Below are 12,624 nucleotides of genomic sequence, written 5' to 3' on the forward strand. Positions count from 1 at the left end.
TGTCTGAGAATGGCATACTTACGCCAAACACTACCATGTGTGGAGGGTTGAAACACAACAGGTTATTACATAAGCTCCAAAACAAACGGAGTACAAATCCCAAAATAGTGCAGTCCTTGTTAAATATTTCAGGCACTCAGCAGCTGAGGATGGGGGAGTTCTCCCTCCAGACGCGGTGTGTGGTTGCGAAAACACACTGATGCAGAGGGCCGGTTGAAAGAGAAACCTTCATTTAATGCACTGCCTTATAGATTGGCTCCACAAAGCAAAGCGGATTACTGTCACTAAGACAGCCCCTTAGCTCATTTTCTTCATATATATACACTACTTCACACCACTTACTTTTGAAGTGCTGTGGTGTATACTGCAGCAGTTCAGCCTCTTCATTGTGGGTCTATGCACAGCTTGTAAGTCACTGCATAATAATGTCTGCTGACTGATTAAAGTGTAAAATACTGGTCTGTGTAAGCCATCCTCATGAGACTGAAATTCACTACCAGGATTCCACCTGTTAGTGGTAGCAGTAGTAGTATTATTACTAGTAGTATTAGTAGAAGAAGTAGCAGTAGACGAAGAAGTAGAAGAAGAAGTAGCAGTAGTAGTAGTAGTAGCAGTAGCAGTAGTAGTAGTAGTAGTAGTAGTAGTATTAGTAGTAGTAGTAGCAGTAGTAGTATTAGTAGTAGTAGTAGTAGTAGTAGCAGTAGCAGTAGTAGTAGTAGTAGTAGTAGTAGTAGCAGTAGTAGTAGCAGTAGTAGCAGTAGTAGTAGTAGTAGTAGTAGTAGTAGTAGTAATAGTAGTAGTAGTAGTAGTAGCAGTAGTAGTAGTAGTAGTAGTAGTAGTAGCAGCAGCAGTAGCAGCAGTAGTAGCAGTAGTAGTAGTAGTAGTAGTAGAAGTAGTAGCAGCAGCAGCAGTAGTAGCAGCAGCAGCAGTAGTAGTAGTAGTAATAGTAGTATCAGTAGTAGTAGTAGTAGTAGTAGTAGTAGTAGTAGTAGTAGTAGTAGTAGTAGTAGTAGTAGTAGTAGTAGTAGTAGCAGCAGCAGTAGTAGCAGTAGTATCAGTAGTAAAACAATCTGATTACTTGACCGAAGAACTACTCCAGAGTATTTGACAAAAGTAAATACTGCAGAGCGGGTTAGGGAGCCACAATAAATACAGTAAAGTATTTTATTTAAGGGGAATCTCCCGTCGGCTGTCAATTATTTGGGTTCAAACCTGAGATAGGAAAGAGAGCAAGACTATCATGTTGCATTTCATCAAGAGAAACTCTTCAAGATGGTAAAACAATTGAGTTACATGTATTGTGCACTCTTCAAGCCTTATGAAGGTCTGTGGGGAAGAACTGTTCACAGATCAATGCATTGTAAATTGGTAGTATTCATAGTGGAGCTGTTCAACAACATCTTGTCAAAACATCATTATTAAGAAAGCAGTACTTGCAACACAACATCTATTTCAATCGATGATGTGGGAGGCATTGGTTGTTCCCTACAGGGTCTATATTCATTACACACTGACAAACACAGGTTATGGACTCAAATAAAGGAGAGATTTATCTAAAATACACAAAGAAAAAATGTATATGTGTAATATGAAAACCACTGTGACAACAAATGCAAGACATTACTAAGAACATAGCTGACTGAATATTAATTGTTCTGCTTTTATATTATTGACGAGCCTTTACATTTGAACACAAATCAACAGTCAGGACATAATAAGGTATAGCGCAATATAATTGGTTGAATTGAATCTTTGAATTGAATCTGTATGACTCAGTTCAGCTCTTATGACTCTCAACTAATAAGCCTGCATCCTTTAACAAATCCCCTCAAGATCCCCACCTCTCTTTACCTCCTCTTCTGAAACACTATTACCCAGAGTCACCATACAGATGGTCATGGTTTGCAGCTTACACCAATTCGGCAGAGCTACTGTCTATACTCCACAGCCTTACCAAGACCCTCCTCGTTGACTAGAACATTGCTTATTTACCTCTGACTGAGCAGGCAGGCCTGGTTGTAAATTAGGAAGGGTATTGGCAGTTTCCAGCCATTGGAGCAGCATGTGTCAGTGCTAGAGTCTGTTATTTATGAGTCCTCTGAGCCCTCAGCCCTCAGCCCTTGCTGCTGCTGCAGAGATGCTGATTCAGTTTTATTATTGAAGAGGCCCTTCCACTCCTTTTTAGATCTTTGATTCTTGGAGTGCATTAAGGAATTACATTTAGGTTGAGAGTCAGCATCAGCCATGCCTGATGGCCTCTCTCCCTCTCTCCCTGTCTCTGAGTGAGTAGTGACTCTCTATCTCTCTCTTTCAGAAATAAACGTATAGATGGACAGACATGGAAAACATTATCCCTCTCTCTGTCTCTCTCTTCCATTCACAAACAAACAAACAAACGCATATGCACAAACACACACACACACACACACACCATTCTGTTCTGATTTGATTTGATATTGATCCTCACTATCTGCCAGGGAGAGATCACCTTTCTATGGGGGTATTCTATCCCATCCTTATATTTCCTCAATGAACAAACAAAATCCCAGAGAGAGAATTATTTTAAATAGGAACACTGTATGTAAGCATGCACTAATGCCAGGTCTCTCTCGGAAATTAGGTTCTTAACCTCGAGATCTCCTCGTAGAATAAAATAATATCAAAAACTCTGTTTACAAAAAGATGACATAAGAAAAGATGACTCGTACAGGATCATTGATATGCATGACTTATGTCTCTCGTCATACCGGTTTCCAGCAGTGTAATAGGATTGACCAGGCTTAAAATAGACACTAAAACAGAATATAGGAAATCCTTAATTGCAGTTGGTACAAAGCTTTCTCTAATCAATCAGACCATCCACATGTGGATGCTATTTCATTGACCTTATTGTTATGGAAAGTCCATGATGATCAACCCACTAAAATTCAATGGTGCCTTTTGTGTTATAATTGGTCTAACTCATTATGCCTTGATAAGTGGTAAACACAGACAATTTCAAATAAATATAAACCATAAACCTTTTAGAGGACTTTGAAAAGGACTTTGACCATATCCTGTTTGTGCGCAGCTTCAGTAAATTGGAGATCCAAAGCTTTAATGCCAACATCAAGCTGATTTTTGATATTGGTAGCAGCATTGGAGTATTTTGAGGAAGATCATAAGTTTTGGTGAATGATCAATTTTCACTATAACATATTCCTATCTGATTAGTGATTTTATTTACATACCTGACTGTCTGTGTACCCTTTGTTCACAGTAAAGCTTTTGCTGAATTAAAATTATTCTAAATGGCAAGAGGTTGAAGGAGGTTGGGAAACAGTAAACCTGCAGTGCCAATCAAACAAATGATGGCTGACACACACACACATAACAATACAATCCTGTGCATTTGGGGGGAATCCACTATATAAGATTTGTTGATTAAAATAAATACTTGGTATTAAAAAAAATGGAAAATGGTAGGTATTTTATTAACTTGTTCTTTAATAACATTGTTTGTTACTAGAGTTGTATCTAGTAAGGATATTTAAAAAAACACTTTTAAAAAACTTTTAAAAAATATTATCACCAATCTGTTTGACCATTGGCAGCATTAGAGTGTTGAAATAAATACATAAATACATACAGTATAAGACAACATGAAATTATTATAGTGGAATCTGCAAGTAGAATTTTCCTTGGCGCGCGTACATTTTGGTCAATTCATTAGTCTTTCCCTTCAGCCGGCATGCCAGTGAGTGATGCGCCTGTCGCGCGCGCACACACAAACACACACGCGCGCCTCAGCACTGCCATTCTTGTTGAGCGTGATCGATCTTTGTGCGTCTTGAACTGGCCTATAGTCAGTGGGGTCATCTTTCGTTATCATAAAGAGTCTTTTTGAGGACGTCTGTACTCAATCCCAATAAACTACTGCTTGTTGTTCTTTGAGCGCATATGTCGGGATTGTACTATTTTTCGTGGAGTTCAGCTAAAAATAAGTGTCTTTATATGGCATCCATTTCAGGTTTCTTTGAATAGGCCTACTGTGTCTATGCAGAAAAATGACATGGATGTGTAGCCTCATTTATTTATTTTTTAATTCAAAGACCACATTAGAAAATACAAGAATGAGCAATTTAGGTGAGCTGCCAAAGTGAGACCAAATATTGCCCATATAATTGATTTCATATATTATTTTTGAATAGCCATACATGTACACCTCAAGGGAGTTTTCTATCATTATTTGAAATAGTTCGGCATTTGAGAATAGGAAGACACAGCAAGATACAGGAGAGGTTTTTGAAGTTGGAGAAATCACCAGATAATAAGAAGTGGCCGTTTGAATTGATAACTCAAAACTCGTATCTTACCTGTTAATATGCAGGGTCGTCAAGATGATTTCCTCTAAAGTATCCCCATGAAACGTTATAAAGCAGGTTTTGTACACATTAAAGTCCACTGTGAGCTTGTACGGATTCTCCTCCCTGTATCACGCTGAAAGGACAGAACAGGACTGAGTGCAAGCCGCCTGTGCGTGGAGACCGGGCGTCTCGATGGAGCGAGATGCATGCGGCTCGAAACGAATGTGACAGACTACCCTTTCGGATTGCGAACGAAGGTGAAGTTGTCAGTGTGTAGCCTACAGTGCACTCTGGGTAAAACAGTCTGCCCAACTATCCAACCACCCCTGTTTCCGCTGGTGCTCTGTCTCTCGGGCGAGTGTGATGGTTATCCCACGGGATCCCTGAATGAATTTGGGCACGTCTCACGCTCCCCGCTGCGCGTCGCATGACCAATCGGTTAGTTCGATTGATGGGAGCCCTATTTGTCTATCTCTCATGTTGAAGAAGATTACAATTACGGAAAATGTGCTTGGTCATAAATTACAATAATTGTCGCATTTGAATAGCTTAATAATAAAGCTTCCCGGGACCACCCATACGTAGAATGTATGCACACATGACTGTAAGTCGCTTTGGATAAAAGCGTCCGCTAAATGGCATATATTATTATATTATATATTATAATGTAGGTTAGCTCCTTGGAAATAATTAATAGCCTAATAATTAATATGTTCAAGTCTTGGGAATTGGGACCAGTGCGCATCAATTCGCACAATACTTGATGGCTTTTATTCTGTCAATATATCAGAGCGTTGGCGAAGTTAAAAGTGTCAAAGGGTTGTCTAATACCCACCCGTGGAGGTCTGCTGTGGGCGGTCCAGAAACATGCTCTCCTACTACTTGCTCTCATACTGCCATCTAGTGAAGACTTCAGCTTGTCATATTGAACTGTAACTTTTTCTATTGCTGCCACAATTTCATTTTTCATCATGAGAGTTAGGCGATACTGTATTTTGTTGACTTCCATTATGGTTAATGCTATTTTACTCTGTGAGGTTATTTATAGACAGGTCTATAGCCACCTATTTAAAAAAAAATCTCAAGTCGTACATTCTCAGTCCAGTCTGTAATGGTTTAGTAATATCCTGACTAGGGTTGCAAAATTCCACATGTATTTTTTTTTATGTATTTAATAAAACAATTTATTGAGCTAGGCAAGTCAGTTAAGAACAAACTCTTATTTACAATGACGGCCTACCTAACTTTCAATAAATTCCCTGGTTATCCCGGTTGTAGGATTCATGGAATCAGGAGGGAATAAGTAGGACATCTGAAAACCTCCAACTAGGATTTCTGGAATAACAGGAAATGTATTCAAAGTTCCCAGAATTGTGCAACCCTAATCCTGACTGTGAAGCATGACATCAGATAACAACCTCTCTGTCCTTTGGTCCTCGTCAGACAGGGGGTATTGGGGTAATTGGAAGATAACAGGTTCATTTATTTCACTGATTACAGACAGACAGGTGCAGGACATCAGTGCTTACTGACTGACTGAAAAATTATTGAGTATATAATTGAATGCATACAGTTAGTGACATTTTGAATAGACAAAATAAGTGTTATCAAAACTGGTAATACTATTGTAACAACTTAGCAATGTTGATCTCCTGTGGCATATCATTCAAAAGTCTACAAAGTCTAATGGCAAATTCCCAATCACCTTTAGTTTTCAACATATAGACTTTGCGATGTTCAACAGTGCCTTGACAGAGGATCTCAGGCTGCGTCCTGGTTCATAGGGAGATAAAATATCAGAGGTATAGGATGGGGCTAAACCAATCCTTGCCTAAAAAGTGGTTAATACAATTTTAAAATATATTCTAAAAGTGACTGGTAGCCAGTGTAGATAAGCTAAAATAGGTGTGATGTGGATAAATGTTTCTGGTTCGTGTCAAAAGTCGAGCTGCAACATTTTGAACTAACTGTAGAAGATGGGAGTGATTTCTGTAGGCCTATATAAAGAGATACAGTGACAACCTTCTATAAATATAACTTCAGGTTTAGGTCAGGGTCTAAGAAGACACCAAGGTTTCTGGCTGTAGGACAGTCCTGCAATGTTATTTTTGGCGTATGTGACACAGCTCACTTGCCAGCCATGGTCCTAGCAATTTTGCTACACAATAGTGTCAAGGTTGTGCGATATTGGTGGAGAAGTCAGGTGCAGGAGAGCAGAGAGTTGTGAACAGGCGCACACTTTATTAAGGCAGAGGCAATAAAACAGACAGACGCCACTGCGTCAAAACCACCAGCCAAAGGTAAAAAGTGCAAACATTCACAAAAATAAGCAAATGTTTAACAATTAAACATCCTTCATGAAATCCACGGAATACAGGGAAAAAAACAGCCTGGCGCGTAACATGAAACAAGTAACAAAAACAATTCCACACAAAGACATGGGGGAGAACAGAGGAATAAATACATGCAGTGTGATTAGAGAATGTAAACCAGGTGTGCAGGGAACAAGACAAAACAAATGGAACAATGGAAAAATGGAGTGGCGATGGCTAGAAAGCCGGTGACATCGACCGCCGAACGCCGCCCGAACAAGGATAGGAGCCGACTTCGGCGGAAGTCGTGACAAATAGGCAATATCAAGTGCTCAAAAATAACTTAAGAAATACGTTAAATTACCTGAGATTCTCACATGGCCTTTATATTGTATAACAGCCACTATGCTAGATGTACTTTCAAGAGAGCAGAGTTGGAGAGACTTGCACTTTCCCTTAAGCTATTTTTTATAGCCTAACTTTTAGGAGTGGGAAGATTTTCAGACAGAGAAATATGGGTGATCAATATTTAGGCCTATTTCTAGGCAATGTAGTAAACTAAAGCCTAATCATAGGCCTATTTAGGAGGACATTTTAGGAGGACACACGCACACCTAATCTAGCAAGTATGGCTACTGAACTGGAGGCAGCAAGAATAATAAGAGTGAGACTTGCTATGTCTTGCATAGTCCTATAGGATATAGCCTATCTTTTGTTAGCAGTTGATATTATTCTTCAATAACACAGACCCCAAAGCAAATCAGGGGGAGAAAAATAGGTTTATTCAAAGAGAACAAATCATAGTTGTTATGCTGGGAAGTAGATGACAGCTGTTCCTTCTTCCCTGTCCTCAGTAATTCTCCACAGAACAAAGGGATAGGATGTCATTTATAACCCAACCCGGGTGACTGTATTGTGGGGGTTTCAGGGTAGAGGTGTACATTTGACCTCCATCATCATCATTGTGTTGGCAGGGTAGCCTAGTGGTTAGAGCATTGGACTAGTAACTGGAAGGTTGCAAGTTCAAACCCCCAAGCTGACAAGGTACAAATCTGTTGTTCTGCCCCTGATCAGGCAGTTAACCCACTGTTCCTAGGCCATCATTGAAAATAAGAATTGTTTCTTAACTGATTTGCCTAGTTAAATAAAGGTAAAATAAAAAAAATCTAGGATGTGACAATGGTAAATAAAACCTCTTAATTTTTGCCAAATTTTTCTGGTCTTGCAGGCCTCCTCGTGCAGCTGCAACTGCGAGCACATTTGTAATTCAAGACCTGTCTTGAGTTGGGCTCTGGGGTGGTGCAATTGTTGAGTAAGTGAGCTTATGGTTGTCTAGGGGTATGGGTTGAGTGTGTGTGTATGTGTGTATCCCACAACTGTTGCAAGAAGTAAAAGATGTTAGGGACAATAGAGGATGATCCACAGCTATATATGATACAAATCGAGGTGAGGGTGATGGAAATGCATTTGGCAGTTAATCTACTTCAATTTGGTAAATGGCACTGTGTGCTCTTTCCAAAGGATGGATCCCAGTCGGTTATGGGTTATGGGATACAGGGGGTCGAGGGTGGTCTGCCGGGCATTGGGATGACAAACCAACTCAGGATGAGGAGGGCTTTTAGCGGGTGGAATAGTAGGGACCAATTGGAGGTTTACTTAGTAGAAAGGCAAAGATCATGGTACAGCTATATAGACACTCCATCATCACGTTACTTTTTAATGGTACGTTTACAAACAGAATAGAATTGAAAGTTGTGTCTCATTATGGTAAGTGGTGAAATAAGTATAGCCATTTACAATTGCAATGGCCTAGCAGATAATAAGAAAAGACAATCAGTATTTACCTGGTTAAAAGAGAAGGAATATAATATTTATTGTTTACAGGAAACCCATTCAACAGTTTTAGATGAAGTTTTGTGGAAAAAGAACTGGGGGGCGAAATATACTTCTCCCATGGGCAAAGAAATTCAAAAGGGGTGATGGTTTTAATTAACAATAATTATGATCCAAAAGTGCAAATTGTCCAAACAGAAGGTAGATGGATTATTTCAAATATGTTATTGGACAATAAACAGATATTAACCTATACGGTCCAAATAATGATGATCCAAGCTTCTTTGAAAATATATATAAGAATCTATCAACTCTATAAGCAACACTAGACTCTATTATTATGGTGGGAGATACGGTCTTAAATACCTCTATGGACCGGAAAGGAAATCACACTACAAACTATCACCCTCAGGCATTTAAGGAAATCATGAATGTCATGGATATATTGGAATTAGTGGATATATGGAGACTTAAATACCCTGACCTAGTGAGATATACATGGCGGAGGCTTAATCAAGCTAGTCACCTTGACTACTTTCTTATACCATTCTCTCTGTCACCAAAAGTTTAAAAACGTGTTGATAGGGGACAGAATGAGGTCGGATCATCACATAATTGGCATATATATTACTCATACATAATTTCCACGTGGGCGAGGATATTGGAAATTTAATCAAAGCCTACTAGATGATAAATTGTTTAGAACTAGGACAGAACAATTTATAACTGACTTTTTCAGACATAACATAGGTACAGCAGATCCCCTTACTGTATGGGACACTTTTAAATGTGCCTTTAGAGGCAATGCAATACAGTACTCATCTATAAAACAAAAGCAATTTAGATCAATAGAGTCCATATTAACAAAGGAAATTGAAGGACTAACAGTATAGTTAGATAGCAATAAAAATGGTACTATAGAGGCACAGAATAAGTTAGAGGAAAAACAAAAATAAATGGAGGAACTTATTCAAGAAAGATCTAGTGTAATATATTATAAAAATAAAGCGAACTGGATGGAATATGAGGAAAAATGCACCAAATTCTTTTTCAATCTTCAATATAGAAATGCTACCAATTATATGAACACAAAATATTCATTTTTATTTGGAACGGCAAACCAGATCAAATTAAAAGGGCCTATTTATATAACGAATATGAATTCGGTGGGCAGAAATGATTAAATATTAAAGCATTAGACCTCTCACTAAAGGCATCAGTCATACAAAAGTTATACTTAAATCCAAACTGGTTCTCTAGTCAATTGGTACGAATGTCTCATCCTATATTCAGGAAGGGCCTTTTCCCCTTTATTCAGATTATACCTGCTCACTTTCGGTTGTTTGAAAAGGAAATAATCTCCAAAATATCTTTATTTTTTAAACAAGCCTTAGGAAGTTGGTTGAAATTTCAGTTTAATCCACCTGAAAGGACGGAACAAATAGTACAACAAATATTGTGGTTAAATTCAAATATACTAATTGATAAAAAAAACTGTATTTATCGAAGAAATGTTTAAAAAATGTATAAATTTAGTGAATGATATCATAAATAGGACTGGTGGAGTTATGTCACACATGCAGCTAACACAGACATATGGAAATGTCTGCTCTACCCAAAATTACAACCAATTATTTGCTGCATTACCACAAAAATAGAAGAGGCAAGTAGAAGGGGAAAAAAGTAAGGAACTTGTATGTCGGCCCTGTATTAAAGAACATAAATGGTTAAAGAAAAGTGTGATAAATAAAAACATATACCAATTTGATGTAAGGACCAAAAACTGACAGCTGTGCCATATATATTGCAAAATAGTTGGGAAGAGACTTTCGATGTATCCATTCCATGGCACATGGTTTATGAATTGATACGCAAAACAACGCCAGATTTAAAACTTCACATTTTTCAATATAAATTACTATACAAAATTATTGCAACTAATAGAATGTTATATATATGGGGGATACAATCTTCCCAGCTCTGCAGATTCTGCTGTGAGGAGGCAGAGTCATTAGATCATTTATTTTGGTATTGTCCATATGTAGCTAATTTTTGGTCACAGGTCCAGGAATGGCTGAAGAATTGCAACATTTGCCTAGAACTAACACTACAGATAGCAATACTGGGTGATTTGAAAAGCCAATCAACCAATAATATAATAATTATTTTAGCAAAAATGATTATTTTTAATTTACAATCTGTTGAAGCTATGATAATAGGAAAGTTCAATTATTTTGTGAAGCATCACAGCACAGTTGAAAAGTATATGGCAAGTAGAAATCCGGAATGGATGATGTTGAGAGACAGATGGGAGGGGTTGAGTGGAGCTGAAAGGTGGGACTAATAACAAGATAAACAATGTAGGGCATAAGGGATCTGTAGACTGTATATAGGTTTGGAGCTTTTGTGAAATAGTATAGTTACAAATAGAAATCAAACTGGATGGACATCAGAAATAGAGGAAGGACTAAGAACAAACAAGAGAGAACTATTGTAAAGTAGACTGTGTCTGTATAGTGTGTATAAGAGATATGGATTGAAGGTAGAAGCAGAAGTGTTTATTAGTTTACTCCAATTGGGGGATCGGCGGAAGGGTTTGCGGGGAATAATAATAAAGGTATATTCTTTCGAAAAGTATGTATGTCTATATAGGTATGTGTATGTATATATGTGTATATGCATGCGTGTATGGATATATATATTTACCCAAAAAATATGGGGGATTGGAAATTATGCAGACAATTACATTGGAAGCAACATTATTTCCGCAATATTAAACTGATCAGCCCTCTAAAAAAAAGAAAAAATGATAACCCAACCCTAGCCTGTGTCATGACTCTCCTGTGAAGATCTGAAGGATCAGGTTACAGTGGGTCTGCTCTACAGCGCCCTCTCTCTCCCGCAGAGGGGGACAGGGGTGAAGTTGGCTGTTTTATGATGGTCGTAAATACCAGCAGGAACTCTCTCTCTCCCACACAATGAAAGGAAAGTTAAAAATCCCTTCGTTACAACAGGAAGAGATTTTGTAGTACTGTGACATCCAAGATTGGACAATGAAACAATATTGCTGTAATCCAAAAAGTTGGAAGGGTCCATAGGTACTTAAATAACAATTATGTCAGATCAGTTGTTGTTTTCCGGATCTCATTAAGGATGGTATAACAACATAACTTTATCTCTGAATGTTTATTTTTCCCAGTAGTCAGGTTTACATCCAAATGTTGGGGAATTTATAGGATTAAATATAAAACTATTTGTGAGAAGATGAAATGTGATCTTAGCCTTCTAAATGAGAAAATGTTTTTTCATGTAAAGTTTATCCAGTCAGTAACCACGCCCACGTGAGCACACACATTATGCCAAACGTAATTGAATGCCCTTTTCCCCCAAGTGCTTAAAAAAGGACTCGCTGAAGATTTAACATATTAGACCAAAACACGCCTGGTTGCTGCCGGCGTGTGAAGTTGTCCAGCTGAATATGAACAAGACCAGAAAATAGTAAGACACTCGGAAACTCTCGAGTGAAGACTTCTGATGAACTACTCTCCACAGACGGATTTCAACAGAGAGACAACAAAGACATACAAACTTAAATATGTGTTGCATTTCTAAATCCGAATGAGGGTTGTGAGGGTGCTGCAAATCTATATTTACAATGGGCGTATTTTCCAAACGAATGTACAATAAGCTCTATCTCTCCCACTCTCTTTTCTGCTCTTTATCTGTCCCCAACCCCTTTCTATTGTCTCCCAAGCCATCAAATCGGTTAGTCCACTAGGGACATTTCATTGCATTGTGTAATAATCCATGTGTAAACTATCCTGTTTGTGTGTTTATATACAGTGCCTTGCAAAAGTATTCATCCCCCTTGGTGTTTTTTCTATTTTGTTCTATTTTTGCATTACAACCTGTAATTTCAATGGATTTTTATTTGGATTTCATGTAATGGACATTCACAAAATAGTCCAAATTGGTGAAGTGAAATGAAAAAAATTATTTGCTTCAAATAATAATAATAAAAGAACTGAAAAGTGGTGCATGCATATGTATTCACCCCTTTTGCTATGAAGCCCCTGAATAAGATATGGTGCAACCAATTACCTTCAGAAGTAACATAATTAGATAGATTGCAC

At 38.0% G+C, this 12,624-nt stretch overlaps 1 protein-coding gene across 2 annotated transcripts in view; it reads right to left on the reverse strand.

Annotated features, from left to right (window-relative positions):
• Nucleotides 1-4,713, reverse strand: part of LOC118361450 (poly(rC)-binding protein 4-like) — a 53,428-nt gene extending 48,715 nt beyond the window's left edge. For both annotated transcript variants that reach the window (XM_035741394.2, XM_035741393.2), the window contains exon 1: nt 4,356-4,713. The gene's annotated coding sequence lies outside the window, so the exon portion shown is untranslated. The remainder of the gene's footprint in view (nt 1-4,355) is intronic.
• Between the last annotated feature and the right edge of the window lie 7,911 nt (nt 4,714-12,624).

Source organism: Oncorhynchus keta, unplaced genomic scaffold (assembly GCF_023373465.1).
Source record: "Oncorhynchus keta strain PuntledgeMale-10-30-2019 unplaced genomic scaffold, Oket_V2 Un_contig_14950_pilon_pilon, whole genome shotgun sequence".
Taxonomy (NCBI): domain Eukaryota; kingdom Metazoa; phylum Chordata; class Actinopteri; order Salmoniformes; family Salmonidae; genus Oncorhynchus; species Oncorhynchus keta.